This window comes from Malaclemys terrapin, chromosome 7 (assembly GCF_027887155.1).
Source record: "Malaclemys terrapin pileata isolate rMalTer1 chromosome 7, rMalTer1.hap1, whole genome shotgun sequence".
NCBI lineage: Eukaryota > Metazoa > Chordata > Testudines > Emydidae > Malaclemys > Malaclemys terrapin.
This window is the reverse complement of record NC_071511.1, coordinates 65,618,578-65,634,843: the sequence shown is the minus strand read 5'-3', so window position 1 is coordinate 65,634,843 and position 16,266 is coordinate 65,618,578. Positions and strand designations below refer to the sequence as shown.

At 36.7% G+C, this 16,266-nt stretch overlaps 1 protein-coding gene across 1 annotated transcript in view; it reads right to left on the bottom strand.

Moving 5' to 3' along the window:
* LRMDA (leucine rich melanocyte differentiation associated) overlaps nucleotides 1-16,266 on the bottom strand; it is a 931,157-nt gene that overhangs the window by 142,086 nt on the left and 772,805 nt on the right. The window lies entirely within an intron of this gene.

Sequence of the window (16,266 nt, the reverse complement as noted above, 5' to 3'; positions counted from 1 at the left end):
GAAAAATAACCTGTATCAAAAGTTTGAGACATTTGAGAAGCCTGATTTAACCAAAAAAACCATATTTAGTACAGGGGAGAGACAAAAACAACCCTATGCAATACAATCCCAAACTTTCCCCACAATAAAGAAGAATTCCAGATCTTACGCCTTTGTCTGTTATCCAAAGGAAATATAGAGGTGTTTTAAATCCAGGGCAAAATACATTTTATCCAGTGAGACAGGGTTGCATCCCAAGGGAATATTATAAAGACCTGGCATTACAAAGACCAGAACAAGGCTCTATTTATGCTTTTGAGTTACAGGACAGCAATGTTATTTTATTGGAATGAGATCTTAAAGCAAAAGATAGGTCTTATTTGTGAACATAGAGTATTCCTTAAAAAGACAGCTTTTTTTTCCCTCATTTAAAAAAGTGTTATTTCACAGACACAGATTGCAAAACGTGTTAAAATGTACGGGCTTTCTTTAGTGCCCTCTTCCCACAGTGCATGGGGCGGATCCGATTCGTGCTGCCACCTGGCAAGTCCTAGGATTAGACATTTGCAAAGACATGGGATTCCCCCCGCTGCCAGCAGTGGGTGACATTAAATAATGACGGGGGAAGGAAAGTCCGTGCAAAGTGGCGGGAGAGAGATGCAAAGGAACAGGCCGACCTCAGCACTGGCCCTGCCCCAGGTCCCAGCATCGGGTCCCTGCTTCAGAGCATCCCAGGTGTAAAGAGCAAGTGGTACAGTCCTGGTTACAAGTGCGAGCGCCCAGCTCAGTTGACCGTGCTGCTTTGGCTCCTGGCAGCATAGTAGCAGCACTTAGTGTTCACATGCAGTTGTTAATCTCCAGGGCTTTCATGTCCTTTCCAGGCTAGTTAATGTGGGAGAAATGAAGCACTTAGTTTTCACAACACTGTTTTTCCTACTGCCGCAACCCACTCATCTAGATACAAAAATCAGACTGATGACTTTTAGAGAAGATAAAACAAAGGGGAAGAAGAAATGCAATCATTAAGCTATTTCTTAAATCCAGGTACAATGTATGGGATGGGTCATGAGACAAGAGTAGTCACAGTCTACCGCATGATGTTTCCCAAGCACCCATTGACATTAGTGCTACTAATAAATCAAAGTAATCTTAGTAACCGTCACTGTTTATTTGTAATGGTTTTGTAATCACTCAAACACTATTTGACTCAGACTTTCTAATTGGACAGATATTTAAAAAAATAATTTACAAAGGTTGATGAGAATATAAATTTTAATGTAAAGTGGACTACAATGTTTTGGTTCAGCAGGTCTTCAAACATTTGGAAACAGTGATTCCATTTTTTTTTAAAAGGTTACGAGGAATTAAACTATGATTGACACTGGTTTAGAAATAGTAATGATAAAAATAAAAATAAGGAATACATATTCTGTTTGAGGTCTATGAATATTTAGAAACCTTTTTTTGTCATTCTTCTTGGACTTTTGTAGATGCTAATACAGTTCAAAAGGTAAGTGACTCAGTGGATTAGCATACTAGCCTTTCACCTCTGGAGACCCATTTGTAGTTTTCACACAAGGTCATATGTTGGAATGATTTTTGTGGTCACAGCTTGGTCCCTATCAGAAATCTAGCCACATCACTAAAACATTTCACTATTTAGCACAAAGGACATCTTATGACAAATATAGGACTCCTGAAATAGCAAGGACGTTACAGATCATGACAGGGATTCTATAGCTAATTCTTGCACAGCTTCTTCTCCCACTGCCTCCTGCAGTTCAGTACTATTATACCCTCCGACTTCATGAATACAAAGCTGAAAAGGCCACAGGTAGAGGCCACATCCTCAGCTGGTGACCAGTGTAGCTGCATTGACTTCATTTGAAATATGCCAATTTACACCAGCTGAAGATACAGACAAAAGAGTTCAGACCTGTGAGATGTTGAATGCCCTCCAACTCTAAATAAAGACAATGTGAGCTGAAGGCATTTACCACCTCACAGGATCAGGCCTCCAAATTGACAGGCCACTAATGTATGCAATAAGTCCCAAATATGAAGTACAGAGCATGTGTCCACCATGCTCTATTGTTTTATCTTGGCCAGCTAGCACTGGGTAAGATGAGGATAACTGTGATTATAATGTATTTAACATAAGAGCTTTTCCCCAAAGTCTCTCCAACAGCTCAAAACGGAGAAGGCCTCATATTATACATTCTAGATGTTATCTGTCTATTCAAGTACTCATATTTGGGACTCCGATAATAGTGAAGGTTTCTCTTTGGTACTTTTAATCTCAATTTAGGCTGCTGACAGTTTGATGATAGCTTTTCCTAAAATTACTGGAAGAAACTGCCTTTTCAGCAAATACCACTGACTGAGCAAAATTCAAGAGCTTCTAAAAAGGATATTGTAGTGAAGGGGCAATTTAGCTTTATTTCCAATTTTAGGAAAAGCAAGAAGAGGAAGATTTTTTTATTGGCATGTTGCTGCTGTTTTATGTACAGTATGTAATTCCCTGTCAACTATACAACAGTTTTTATTACTTTTCTGCTAAGTGTACAGTTACGAAAGCTTTAATTCCATGGAATACCGTATAGGGATCAGACCTTTTTGCACAAATGTCAACTGAGTGAAAATCCTGTACCAAGTTTTTGTGTAGGCCTGTGTGCTAGTAGAAGGAAGCCGCAAATTCTCTTCTTACTGAGAGGGTGCCCTAAGCTATTTTCCAAAGTGACTTGTATAGATTTATTATTCTTAGTATTCACAAAAATATTTTGATGGTGATAGCATTGACATATGAGAGTTCTGTCTTCAGATAGTTCTGCTATTTGCACATGAAGTTCTAGTTACAGTGCAAAAGTGACCTTGAATGGACATAACTTACAAATAGCTTAAAGGGAAAAAATGGGTGAAGAAGTGAGATTTTCTGTCTACTGGGAACATGTCAAAGAGTTCAATAAGAATGTTTCAACAGGTCACATTGATAATCTGTACCTTAGTATCTGCAAGATACTACTAAGGTACAATGCATAAATTCAAAGCATGTGAGTAGTTTAAATGATGTAAATAGGATTACTCAGGGTGCTTAAAGTCATGCACATGCTTAAGCACCCTGCCAAATCAAGGTCTAAACTGTTCTTTAGGAATATCCTCCAGGGTTCTGTTGGAGTAGGAACTGTAAAACTCAACTCTAAATAAACAAAATAGAAGACAAAAGTCTACTGGGTTTTCAATTCAATACCTTTGCCAAAGCTACAGACTACCTATAAAGCTGAAATAATAAAAAGCATACCCATAAATAAAAATAGTTTTGATCATTTTAATTAGAACAATGGCAATTGCTTATGAAATTTTATATTCTGTTGAATTGTTTGGTCAACTTTATGTGCGATCCCAGTGAGACCTGTTAATATTAGGTATTTTTCCACTTGCTGCAGATAGTGACCATTCCTATCCTAGCATTTCTCTATTTTCTATCTTGAAATATTTACCCTTGAGATATGAGAAATCATCTTCATTTCTATGACATGTCATAAATTCTTCACACACACACACGCTCACCAATAACTGTAATAGTCACTAATACATTGTATCTGACAAGTTTTATAACACAGGAAGAAGAGCAAGTTGGCATCCTCTCTTAAAAGAATTCAATGGCTATAGAGAGCACTTACGAAAAGACATGGTTTATTAAGATCATTTTGCTAACTGCACAAGAAACTGATTTCCCCAGCTGAATACTTAAACTCAGGCATACTTTTCATTGGATATTATTGACAGTAATGTTAGCAGGCATTTTCTGGACATTACTAGAGCAGATCCAACAGAGAGATGGTGGAGAGCGTTGGCATGTTTAGAAATGAGATGGAGGTAGCTACCAAATTCTTCCTCTATATATATATATAAAAAAAAAGTCTAGAAGCCATAAATCTAACAGTGTAGTTAAACAAATACTCTAAAAGAAAACAATTCCACAATGCACTCACAATCATTCAGCTCTTATTGTGTACTTACGCCATACTTGCTCATCCTAAAATGAGATATTGAATATAGTGTACAAAAGTTGGACAGTGCTGTCTAGTTTCAGCAGCCTGTACTTTTTGACTTATAAAGGAGGAAGGTGTGGGAGGGGGGAAGGGGAGAATCTAGCCTTTATCCTTCTCAAGAATAAATAAGAGTTGCTATATATCTTGCCATATTAATACATATCAAGATATATAAATAGACCTTGATATCTCTCTTCCTCTCATGTAAATAAAAACACACACACATACTCAGGTCAGGGTGATAAACCTCACAAATATGTGAACTATATGTCACTGACATTTACCCATCTATATGTGAGAAAAATATGAACCGAGCAAAGATTTAGGAAAATGGCATGACCTGACAAGTAGTATCAGAATGGTTAGTTATCAGTAATAAAACTGGGAAAGGTTATAAGAATTAAGAGTGTAGGATTTAATAAGAAATACTGGATATAGGCCAAAGTTACTCTTGCATATATAGTTTGCATGTCAGTTCAGTAATTTTTTAAGCATTTGGGGATGCTTAAAGGCTCTTTCTATCCATTGCAGTGTGTTTTTCCCCCTCAGACTGAATCTTCTGCATTTTAATGGCACACTATAAGGCCCATCTTTTTAAAAAGACTGTTGAAGCGAACATTGTTCAGGGTAATGTATAGAGGAAGTGTGGCCTTTGTTTTCTATTTGTGTTGCATGATTATCTACCATTCTTGTGTTTTGTGGGGTTGCTGTTTATTTTCATACTGACTCATTTAACAAGGCTGGTCAAATTCACCTACTGTGTCAGAACGGTGCCTTTTGTCATTTTATAAATTTATATTTAAATGAAAATGAAAATAAAAATTTAAGATAGTACTACAGTGTCATCATCAACCCAATAATATCTATATCATAAAATGCAAAGCTCAAGTGCATTAAAGAAATCCTCTTAGTTTCTATGACTTTCCATTGCATCCACTGCAAAAAAGATGAAGAATGCACAAAATCACTGCATTACCCAGTTTCTGTAGTTATTAAACAGTTTCTCCCAAAATGTCTATGACAATACGATAATGATTCTGACGTCCTCTGCAAAGCACTTTGAGATTTATTGATGCTAGCACTATAGTAGAGCTAGGCATTATAATTTATTTATTTATTTATTATATGATATTTTATGATAGTATATTATATTATTATGAGTAGGGATCAACTCATTTTCTTTTTAAAGTCCTTTTCTTTCCTCTTTCAGTGTTAAGATTTCTGTTGTAAATATACTTAAATATTGTACTCAATGCTTGACAATGTAATGTTTTAACAGATGTACTATTTTAAAATCTTTATTATTACTACTACTATTATTATTGCCTACATAAACATCTGTGTACTTTGTTGGAGTCACACTGGCACAGAGACTGTTTCTTACCATACATTTGTACAACATCAAGCACCATAGAGCCCTGATATTAGCTGGGGAGTGGGGGGAGCTCCAGCTGCTACAAAAAATTAACACTGAGTCCTTAAGTATTCCACATAACAAGTAATGAGGCACACCAAGAAGATAAAAATTTCTTAAAACTGTTATATTGGGGGATTTATTTATTTTTTGCCATAAACTTTAATATTAACTCGGGAAATATACTGAAAAGTTGACAGCTTTATTTCTCAACTTGAAAGAAGAAGAAAGAATTAAGGAGACTTTAAGAATTGACAAGGTTGGGCTTATCAGAACTCTTACTATTTAAGGCAGACTAGGGAAGGTCGTGTTCAGGACCACACTACTGTGAACTAGGTTAGAGGTCAGAGAAAGGTCAAACAACTGCCATGACTGATACCAAGACCCTGTCATGTTTCAGAGAAGCCAACAGGTGGCATGGCATGACTACACAGGAAAGTTTGCTTTCCTTAATGACATAGGAAATATTTTTCATGGTGAACTTGTAACTGCAGATCCCACTTCGGGGGATGTGTGTTGGTAAATTTGTAGCATAAATTAGAGTCATTTTAATTATGAAGAAATACCAGCTGCATGGCATTATCACAAGTTGCCTGATCTTTCCAGGCTTAATGAGATGACCTACTTACCCCACATAAAAATAGTGACTTGTTTCAAAATCTGTTTTTAGACATTTGACCACGGTAGGGAACAAACAACAGATGAATACTATCCTGGGGGCGGGGGGGTAGAAATGCATTGCCCGGTTTATAAGTCTTAAGAATGCTCATGTTCTAAGCAAACTGTGCTTGTGATATTTTGCTGAGTGTTACTGAAAGTGAGGATATTTTTAACATGACTCTTGCAAATAGGGACTCAGGTTGTTGGTTGTTGGTTTTTTTAATTCTTTTAATTAAAAATAGCAACTATGAAAATGTTCCATTAGAGTGACATGCAGCCTGACTGCTCTTAGCTAGTACACTATTTTAGTCTATAATTACAAGTATCATATTACTAGGAATTAAATTTAAAATGTAGGGAAAGGGTCTACCAATTTGGTATTATTATTAATAATGAGCAGAATCCATGAGACAAGAAAGAAGGGCAGATGTCAGTACAATAAAGGCTTTACTCTGCTTCACTTTATTCTTGTATAGCAACCTGAAACTTTCAATAAGAAAGCTTGAACCACATCAAAAGTCAAGGCTTTTTCAGACCAGTAGGTGAATCTATAGTCACTTCTATAACCATGTGAAGAAAGAGTTACAACCTTCACATGTACTGAAGTGAAGTAAAGTACAAAAGACAAAAACTAAAGGAGCAACACTTTTGCACCATCCAAGAGGTAAAGGAATCAACTATACTTTGACAGATGGCTACCAAAGCTTCTGAGAAATATTGGCACCTAATTAAACTAAAAATAAAATAGGATATGTGTATGTTTATTTCCTGAATTCCCTATGCACAGGGGTAAAACCAAGATTTGAACAGTACTGCAAAATGCTCGTTCCACATAGTGGCCGGATATATTGTACATCTACCACATTCAACCCAATTTATAGAGACCAATGGTTAAAGAAAACATAAATAGTCTTGTTATTCTTGGAAATCAACCATTTTTCTTCAAATGCTGGTGGAAGTAAAGGGCGGACTGTAATTCAGCTCAGACAGGCCCCTTTTGAATCCTGGTTTGAGAAATACCAAAAATTAAATAATTCTGCCATCCAAATTAAATATAGCTACTGATTTTTTTTCTTTTAAAACTTGAATACTTGAATAATTAAACATGTATCCAATATTTATTTCAATGGTAGAAGAAAATATTGCAACATTTCAGACATTCTTCATTTTAATGAATAGTACAAGTGTCTCACTTATAATCAAGAGTGCAAGGTGGAGCTTCACAAATATCTCTTCTGGAGAGTTTTATCAGGTTGCTTTCAGATTTGATGCTATTAATAAAAATAGGCTGATTTATTGTGGTTGTTGGAAGACAAAAAGAACAGTGATCTTCTGATTTGGGGTCGGCATCACAGCTCTGATAACCTATAGCCAGAAAAGTAACGCTTTCATTTATTTAAATAAACGCAGGGCTTAGCAAAACTTATGGCATCTGAAAATGCATTTTCCTCATTTTCATGTATAAGAGACAATCACTTAGAAACCACATCTGAATTTGCTGTAAGTTTTGGTTTCCTAATACAAAATTACAAGGTTACGGTAGGTTGGGTATAACTGGATCAAAAATGTAAATGAACATAAGAGAATTCTTATTCATTTAGGCTTAATTGAGTGTAATTGATATCTCTGGTGTGCTGCCAAATCTAACTATTGTGAATAGTACCTAATGTATGGACATTATTTTTGGACTATTGAATGCCAGAAAATAATGAGCTGGCATTCAGCTTTGGTGAATCAGACTCTGAATTTTCATCTAAGAGCAGTTTTGAATTATTACTGGAGATAAGGTGTAAATGTGCAAGGGAATTTTATCCATGTTTCTTCCATGAATCATAAATGAGGGAAAAATTATAGTCTAAATTGCACTTAAAAGGAATAAAGTCTTTTCATGTCATACATGATTTATCAAAATGATCTCATTTTAAGGGTACTGTGGTGTATCTTGATTAATAACATTAGTAAGCATGATGAATAGCCTCTTTAATGGTAACGCAGAATTTATTGGCAAAATCCCTACTACTACCAAAAAGGGTGGGAAGTAAAATATGCGGTGGATAGTTACTTGCAGATACAGCTTAAGTAAACTCTCTCCATGGTATTTTGCACTGAGAGGCCCTTTGATATTTGTTCACTTGAATTTATGTGTTGGCAGTGGACAAACAATTTATCATCAATCCCGTTTTCAAAATGAATAATGAATTTTACATTCTATGGCAGCTCAAACCACTAAGCAAGTCAATTGGTTACCAGTTCACTGCAAAACAAGTTGAACTGTGAACGTACTGTAAAAGTATGTAGTGCATTAAGGTCTTTCAAGCTACCTCTGGAAAAGGGTATATTATCTTTCAAGACCATTGGTCCTGTCCCCTCATGACCTATTTCAATATCCTCTTCACATTTTGCTTTAATATCCTAAAAACTTCCCTCTCGTATTGCTCCCTCCCCGCTTTTTTTAAGCTGCTCCAGTCTGCCCTAACTAATTTCCTTTTGGGCTGATAGATCAGAAGCCTTCCTACCACTGTTCCTTTTAGACCTGTGAAGCCCTACTCGTAATCCCGCTGCTTGTCCACAATTAATCTTTCCAGTTGCCACATTATTAACACTACCACCCACAGACAGAGGATGCCTGAGCCTGGCTGGATACTAGCTCCCCACTGGAGCATCAAAGATGTCAATCACACGCTAGTCAGAAAGTTGCCTGCTGTCAACATCAGAGGTTTTCATCCTCTCCTACCCACTGATCAAACATTTTTCCTCAGAAGATTAATTCAAAGTCTCCACCCATTTCCTCCCATATCCTCTTTCCCTTTTAGGTTTACTCAATGATCCATCTTCTGTATGAAAAAGGAAGCAGTGAATAATAGAAATCTTTTCAAAACAAAAGTTAGGCAAAAGTAAATTTAAATCCCAGATGTTGTCAACCTTTTTTTCCCATTTAAACGCCTTAAAGCAGCCTGGATTAGGCCTAGCCTGAAATGACTTTCTTTGATCAAAGGCCCCAAGACTACACAAATATAATCACAAGGCAGTGACTGCTTCTAAGCAGTCTGAATTGATTTGTTTTACTGTAACATATAGTACATGTATAACAACAGTGCATTTGTTTCCTTGACTTTCAAGACCTCTTTTTCAACTTATAACATATTATCACTTGAAGCCAAGTATTTTAGGAATTATATTTAGCACTGATTTTTTTTTCCAAACTATGGTGAACTGCCAGAAGAAACTGACTTTGATATGTTGGGTTAAAGAATATTTGTTTTTAAGATTTTTAAAAAAGTATCTATAATTGACGGCAGAAGCAGCTGGGGGAGATTCTGCTAGTCAGATCAACTTTAAGTGAGTGGGCTGAGGAGGAAGGAAGAAGAGCCCTCTGCATTGTAATCTCCTCCGTGATAATAGACCAGATTCTAATATTTTCACTCATGCTAAGTGGCTCCTTACTCCTCCATTAGTTCAGTACCATTCAACATAATGAATAATAGAATCTGGTCCTAAAGGAAACACCAGAGCTACAAGTTCCAGGAGCACAGTGTTGTCTGTTACTGGGAAAGGACAGATACGATAAATTAAATACAGTAAAATGGTATTGTAGAAAGCAGACCCATTTATATAATCCAGTATGAAGCGTATCCATTGCAAAACCTGATTTGGGATTTTTAAATAAGAATAATTGATCTGAGATGGCTTCACAGGACAAAATTGTACTTTTAAAGCATACTGGTATCCACAGGAGATAGATCTGAGGTTAGAGTAATTATGAAATTGACATACTAATTCAATTGATCAGATTAGTACTTGCCAATAGTTGGCAAAATAAACTCAAGTTGTGGTTCAATGATTTTCAACTAAATGACAGAGAAAATAAAACCAAACAATCAAACTATAAATTCTTGTGGATTCTTAATTCTCCCAAGATTGTCATTAAGTAAACCAGGAAAATATCCCACCAGTGGCAAGTATTTAGTGGCCCGACAAAATACACAATAGACATGCAGAGCATGCTGATCTTGAGTTGCTCTTCCAAGTTTGGCAAAATGTAGTCCTTGCAAGAAATGTTTAAGTGTGTGACACGCTAAGATGTTTTGTGTTGTCTTAGACTTTCTATTAATGTTCCTGTTTATGTTCCTGTAAAGGAAGCTGAGAATGCAGCCTATGTTCTGCTTTCATTTTATTTATGCCATGCAAATATGCACACACACACACAGTGTGTCTTTAAGTATCAGAGGGGGGAAAAAAACTAAACAGTACAAAAAAATAAGCCTTTGTGAACAACTGTGCAAGTCTTATACAATTATTCCTTGAGATGTCGTGTAAAGAGAACCACAAATGCACTTCTAGATGGACAGATGCAGGCTCCTCTCAAGAGCATTACGCCTGTGCTCCCAATTTATTCTTACCTTAATTCCACGTTATTAGATTTCGTTCATTGCATTACATCATGCAACCATCTCTCAGGATAGTTGACTTAAAGAACAACATTCAGTCCTTTGTAAAAACTCATCATAATTCAGAAAGAAGTTGCAAAAAGATTGGTAAGTTTCAAATGTGCATGTAAATAAATTAAGAATGTGTAAGATTTCAGTATCTCTGAATTCCATTCATTTTCCATAATGTTTGGCCTTTGTACCCTTCACCCACTATCTCACATCTACAGATGGCTGGCCAAATTCTTCCATCAGATGTTTACGTCCAAATCCCAATGAAGTAGATGGGACTTACATGCACTGACACAACTTGGGAGAGGATATATTGTCACTTCTATACTTTGTTTATGTTGGTACATACATCCTTAATCCACTATAAATTGTTTTTGCACTATTGTAATATGAAAACAGCCAACCCAAAATACATTGCATTACATTCGGTATTGCACCATACAGCCATTTGCAAAGTGCTTTATCTGAACTCCAGGGCTTAGCCAGCAGGAGGTGCTCGGCAACAAGACATCTAAAGAGCAATTTCATTTTCTGAATGTAAGTCCAATACTTGCAAATAATGCTTAATGTTCAGGAATCTGTGAGCTAGGGTACTTCTAATATAGACTCAGATAATGGTGCATAGTACCATATAGACTATACAGACACATATACACATATTTACACATGCATATGTATTGTACATATACAAATAAACATTTACACATATACAGTGGAATCCTCTACTTATGTTAACAGAACTTCAATATATGCAATGGTTCACTATTATCAGCACTGTAGTGGGCACCGGTCAGTGCACTGAAGAAATCAAAGACCATCAGTCTATCTGTCTATAGATGGATTTCACTGTATTTGAGTTCAGTATAAGTGAATTCCTTTGGATACCATAAATATATCACATGTTAGTCTTTGAAATACAGGAGGTCTATAAACTCTTAAATTCCCTTGCCCACTTGATATCCAGGGGTCATCAGATGTCAACTTAGAACCAGCAAGGAAAATTGTTTCATGGCTATTCCACAGAAGAGGACATATAACACACTACCATCTTTTCAGAACATATACAGGCAATGGCAATCTGGGAAGAGGGGAACTGGGTATATTACTGTATACAACAGACCTAAGACCAGTAATCTGCAATATCAAAGAGTTAGCTTTGCTTTTCAGTTTATGATGCCATGCTTTCTCACTTTGCAAATTAATGATTTTTTCCTTCTGACATATGAATGATAAAAGGTTAATCTATGTGAAACTTAAAGCCTGACCCTACAGGTTAAAGGTTAACATTAGTTTTGTAACTATTATTCAGCTATGTTGCTCTCCTTGTTTAACAGACATGGGAATTAAAAATTTGGGAAGGTTAAAAAATGCTTTTAAGTAGTCTTCCTACAGGCATGTGGGAAGAAAACTGCGTTGGAGCTAAGCTTCTTGTCAGACAGCTTAGTCAGCAGAAGGGGGTGCTATAGTGTAACCTATTTAAGATGCAAATAGAGTAACTTTTGTAACAGCAGATTAAAGCAAGCATTTTATTCGCTTGGCATGCCCACAGTGTACTGAACGTTGGAATCAGGCTTGTCACTGCACACCGCAGGTTATTAATAGCGCTCAGAACAGTGTTGCTAAATGTGCAAGTTAAAAAAGCAAATAAACAAAAATGGATTTATCTGTGGTATTTGTTCTCTGGCAGAATTCAGCAAGGCCCTGCCTTGCACAGAAGATTTGTTAATTCAAGACCACAGAGGCTCAAAGATTTTCCTTTTTTCATGCATCTGATTGACAACCACCTACTGCAGTCAAAAGTTCTTCTAGTATAAGTGAGCTATAAACCTAGCATTTTAGAGAGAGACAGTGATTATTTTCAACCTAACCAAGCAAATTTAAAAACAGAGCAAGTTGGAGAGAATCTATGGAACATGACAACTGCTTTCTAATGGGTCTTCTTGGATTCTGTTGCTCTGGTGAACTACCAGCATGTGAGAAAAGACAAAATCTAAGGCTTCTGCAGGACCAAATCAACACATCGCACTGTGGCTTTACACTTTATTTTCCTACATTGGCAGGTGTTAGACCAGCAAGTGGGTTTCCTCTCCCTCTACTCAAGCCAGTTCCTGTTTTCTTCATCTCGATCTCTCGGAGACTCATCAAAAACGGGATTTAATTACATCTCAAAAAAGGGGGGGGGGAAAGAGTGTAAACATGACTCCTTTTTATCTCCTGATACATCTGGACAAGTAGACAATGTGCTAAAACAAAATAAATCTGCCCTGACAGTCACATCAAAGGGTTCAGCTAGGGGCTTGCAGCTACTTAAGGCACAGGAAGGTTGTTGCTAAGCATCGCTCTACAACCTTAAAGAAGAGCTTTTTTCTTTCAGAGGGAGATGAGGAACGCTCGAGAGTGGGAACCAGACTGCAAAGAGAGATTGGGGATTTTGGAGGATTTTGGAGCTTAAAGTGAACTGTGAGAAGAAAGGGGGTTTTTGTTTTGTTTTGTTTTGCCTCTTGACACACAGTCTACTTTTTTGGGTGGAGGAGGGAGAAAGAGGAGGTAAAACATATGGATGAAACATCTTTTTAATTTTCCCCTTTGGATCAGAACAGGATATCAAAGACTTTGCCTTTTTGTCAAATCCCTGTTCTTACAGTAGTATATTTGAAAGAGAAAGACTGTGACCAAAAGCAATAGGATACAGAGCTGATTGTTATTGAAAGCATATTGCAAAATGTGTGCCTGGCCCCCATTTCATTCAAACATCAGGTAAATATACACAACTAAATATAGGAATTCAGCTGGAATATCAATGTCTAATCATCTCACTACCCAGTAAAGGGAAACTTCGGATGCACACACATGATTTGATGCTCATTTGCTAGTAAAATCTATTCCCTATAGTGAGTGGCCTGCCTTTAAATCTTTTTGTCTCTAGCACTGAGCATTAAAGGGCTGATTTTCACACGTGTTGAGGATCCACAATTCCGAATGAAGTCAATGGGAGTCAAGAGTGTGCTTAAAAAAAAAAAAAAATTTTTTTTTCTTTTTTATTATAACACTGGCATTGGCAAAATGGGAAATTACAATTGCACCAAGAGATTTAATAATACTCCCCTACTTACGCTAGTTGATAAAGAAACATATATTCGGTTGCAGATAGGATACCTAGCATGAAAAGTACTACCTTCAAGAAATATTTTCAGCTTTTGTTGCTGCGTTCTGAGAAATAGAGAGAGTCAGCTATGAAAAGTTTATTAATACACTATTAAAACCAATAACAGATCCTTCCCAGTACCACTGAGAGGTAAAAATACTATAACTATCTACCTCTGCCTTTAAAAAAATATTTAAAATGTAAAAATCGTCCTCATCTCCCTTTTTATGAATTAAACAAAGAAAATTCTGGAACAGCTTCATTCTACATGCAGGGTAGCTATCAACATGAACAATTACTGAGCCTGCAATATTGCACAAATAAATAACACTTAGCATTATCTTCAGCACTATCATATTTATTAAACAGTGACTGAGGGCAGTAGTAACCATTTTTACTGTCCCATATAGCTCTTATTTTCTAATTAAACAGGAGGTTATTTCCACTGCTAACACAGCCATTTGTCTTATTTGAGTATTACATAATATTTTTTTGCCAGCCAAGCCTGACTATGAAAAGGAGTGTTCTGTGTGGTGAACTGTGGCCCAAGTTGCTTTACTGTTTGGTAATCATGGAAATGGGCCATTTTCTGGTGTGTTAATAAATAAACTTTTTGCAATTTCTCCTAAAACATGATAAAGCTCATACTTTGTCCTACCCTCTAGCTTCAATACAAGGGCAATGAGCTGTATTATTAAAGATATAGGTCAAGCAAACCTGACGAATTCAATCCTGTGGGATGCTTTAGAAACTGTTGTCATATTACTGAGATCATTCTGCTGCTCCTAATTATTCCTCTTGGTTGCTTCACATTTCAAGTGATTTCTCTCACACTTATGTCAAAATTTATAAGCTGCTCTGTGTAACAACACTACATTATTTCCTCACTTGTTATGGTAATATAGAACAGAGACTAGGAGAATGCTTTAATCTATCTGACAAGGATAATGTAGTCTAGAAGCGTAATAAACTTTGTATTTTACCAAGGTTTTTTTCCTACTCAGAAACATTTCATATAGACAGACAACTTAAAAAAAACCTAATTGCTACAATAACTTAAATACCATCTTACCTCAGTTCCTTTTTAAAAGGGAAAATGTTTCAGTGTTAAAGCGTTCATGCCAATAGCTCATGCACCCTCCTTATTTCCAGGTCTGATTGCTATTGTGCAACATGCAGACTGTGCAATAAAACTAGTTATTATAGATAATTTTCATAAGATCCATGCATTGCACAAACAGCACACCAATACTTGCAATCAGCACAAGAGCTGAACTTCCACACTCCAGTAACACAGCTCAGTCTGACTGGCACACCATTTAAATTGCGCTAAACAGCTGGAGATGGGCTGAAGATAAAAATCAGCTTTACACATTAATTTCCCCTTCTGTAGCATTGCCCATCTCTCAAAGACGTCTACAATTTGGGGAAAGATGCCAACAGAAAATTTAATAGAGGATTTGAATTGTAAAGCTACTGGAGGGGTGCCTCACTGTGGGGGTTAAACCGTGGAGACGGAGTTTCATTAGGCATATACTGCAGGATACTCATGGTATCCAAAAGGTCATTCACGTTGGAGAGAAATACTAACAGAGATTAAAGTTGTGCACACAAATCTACACTATGAGTAATTCATAAATGGCTTGCACCCATCTTGACATTTCCATGGTGTCCCCAGTTTTGTTGGGGTGACTCTACATGCTATACTTATAGGATGTTCATAGGCCCCCAAAAGGGACTTTCGGGCATCAACACATTGCAACATTTTGGCAGAATTGTACCAAAAAAAAAAAAAAAATCCCACCACCAAACCAATCTCCAAACTTTTTTTCCCTTACAACATGCTGATATAAATTATGATAATGTAACAGCCAACTCCACTGCATCAGATAAATGTGCTAACATGGCAAGTCTAGGAGCACTGGCTGTAGTGACAATTTTTTAAAAGTAAGTTTTGATACCTGGTGATTTTTCTTCTCTGAATACCAGGATCACCGTTCATATTGTGGTTCTTCCTTGGCTCTGCATCAGCAGAAGGCAAGATCATCTCTATCAATCACTAGGAGAGACTGGCTTCCCCTTTTGGAGTCTCCCTAGAGCGGCGCTGAACCTTCCCAGACTACTGTACCCCTTTCGGGAGTCTGATTTGTCTTTCGTACCCCAAGTTTCAGCTCACTTAAAAATGACTTGCTTGCGAAGTCAGACATAAAAATACAAAAATGTCACACCACACTAATACTGAAATACTGCTTGCTTTCTCATTTTTACCATATAATTATAAAATAAATCAATTGGAATATAAATATTGTACTCACATTTCAGAGTGTAGTATATAGAGCAGTATAAACAAGTCATTGCCTGTATGAAATTTTAGTTTGCACTGACTTGGCTAGTGCTTTTTATGTAGCCTGTTGTAAAATGAGGCAAATATCAGGATGAGTTGATGTACACCTGGAAGACCTCTGCGTACCCCCAGGGGTATGTGTACCCTTGGTTGAGAATCACTGCCCTAGAGAGACTGTGCAGGAAGGAAAAGAATGATTCAAGATAATATACAGGATGCTGTCGCCCACATCC